Source organism: Chrysochloris asiatica, unplaced genomic scaffold (genome assembly GCF_000296735.1).
Source record: "Chrysochloris asiatica unplaced genomic scaffold, ChrAsi1.0 scaffold00413, whole genome shotgun sequence".
Taxonomy (NCBI): domain Eukaryota; kingdom Metazoa; phylum Chordata; class Mammalia; order Afrosoricida; family Chrysochloridae; genus Chrysochloris; species Chrysochloris asiatica.
Window position 1 is genome coordinate 833371 of NW_006408931.1, and position 2404 is coordinate 835774.

Below are 2404 nucleotides of genomic sequence, written 5' to 3' on the forward strand. Positions count from 1 at the left end.
TTTGTACCATGTATATGGACATTTTGGACTATTTTGCTCTCTGTACATGGATATGGTGGACTGATCTGCCAAGTAGATAGCTTTCTGTATATGAACTTATTGGACTTGTCTGCCATGGAGCTAGCTCTCAGTATATGGACAAGTTGGACTCATCTGCCTTGAAGTTAGTACCATGTATATGGACATGTTGGACTCCTTTGCCATGTAGCTAGCTCTCTGTACATGGATATGGTGGACTGATTTGCCAAGTAGGTAGATTTCTGTATATGAACATATTGGACTTGACTGTCATGTAGATTGGTCTCAGTATATGGACATGTTGGACTCATCTGCCATGTAGCTAATAACTTGTATATGGACATGTTGCACTACTCTGCCATGTAGATTGCTCTAGGTATATGAACACTTTGGACTCATCTTCCATGTAGCTTAAATTCTGTATATGGAAAGGATGCACTACTCTGCCATGTAGCTAGCTCTCAATATATAGACAAGTTGTACTCATCTGCTTGTAGCTAGTACCCTGTATATGGACATGTTGGACTACTCTGCCATGTAGCTAGCTCTCTTTACATGGATATGGTGGACTGACCTCACAAGTAGGTAGCTCTCTGCATATGAACATATTGGACTTGTCTGCCATGTAGCTAGCTCTCAGTATATGGACATGTTGTACTTATCTAGTTCTCTGCATATGGACATGTTGGACTACTCTACCAAGTAGTTAGCTCTCAGTATATGGACATGTTGGACTCCACTGCCATGTAGTTAGTACCCTGTATAAGGACATGTTGTTCTACTCTGCCATGTAGCTAGCTCTCTGTCTATGGACATTTTGGACTCGTTTGCCATGTAGCTAGCTCTCTGGACATGGATATGTTAGACTGATCTGCCAAGGAGTTAGCTCTCTGTAGATGAACATTTTGGAGTTGTCTGCTACATAGCTAGCTCTCAGTATACAGGCATGTTGGTCTCATCTGCCATGTAGCTAGTACCCTGTATATGGACATGTTGAACTACTCTGCCATGTAGGTAGCCCTCTGTATATAGACAAGTTGGACTCATCTGCCTTGTAGCTATAACTTTGTACTTGGAAATGTTGCACTACCCTTCCATGTAACAATCTTTCTGTATATGGACATTTTGGACTCGACTGCCATGTAGCAAACTCTCTGTAAATGGATATGTTGGACTGATCTGTCAGGTAGGTAGCTCTCAATATATGAACATATTGGACTTGTCTGCTATGTAGCTAGCTCTCAGTATATGGATACGTTGGACACATCTGCCATGTAGCTAGAATCCTGTATATGGAAATGCTGAACTACTCTGCCTTGTAGCTAACCCTCTGTGTTTAGATAAGTTGGACTCATCTGCCTTGTAGCTAGAACTCTGTATATTAAAATGTGGCATTACACTGCCATTTAGCTTGCTCTGTGTATATGAACATATTGGACTTGTCTGCCATGTAGCTTGCACTCTTTATAGCGACATATTGGAGTACTGTGCCATGTAGATATCTCTCAATATATGAACACTTTGGACTCATATGCCATGTAACTTGAACTGTGTATATCGAAATGTTGCACTACAATGCCATGTAGCTAGCTCTCCGTATACGAACATATTGTACTTTTCTGCCATGTAGCTAGCTCTCAGTATATGGACTTGTTGGACTCATCTGCCATGTAGCTAGTACCCTGTATATGGACATGTTCCACTTCTCTGCCATGTAGATTGCTCTAATTACATAAACACTTTGGACTCATCTACCATGTATCTTGAACTCTGTATATGGAAATGATGCACTGCTCTTCCATGTATCTAGCTCTACTTGTATATACACAAGTTGGTCTCATCTGCCTTGTTGCTAGTACCCTGTATATGGACATGCTAGACTAGTCTGCCATGTAGCTGGATCTCTGTATAGGGACATTTTGGACTCGTCTGCCATGTATATAACTTTCTGTACATGGATATGTTGGACTGATCTGCCAAGTAGGTAACTCTCTGTATATGAACCTATTGGACTTGTCTGCCATGTAGCCAGTAATCTTTACATGGACATGTTGGACTACTCTGCTATGTAGCTAGCTCTAATTATATGAACATTTTGGACTCATCTGCCATGTGGCTTGAACTGTGTATATGGATATGATGCACTATTCTTTCATGTAGCTAGCTCTTTGTATATAGACAAGTTGGGCTCATCTGCAATGTATCTTGAACTCTGTATGTGGAAATGATGCACTACTCTGCCATGTGTCTAACTCTCTGTATATAGACAAGTTGGACTTATCTACCTTGTTGCTAGTACCATGTATATGGACATGTTGGACTACTCAGCCATGTAGCCAGGTCTCTGCATATGGACATTTTGAACTCGTCTGCCATGTAGCTAGCT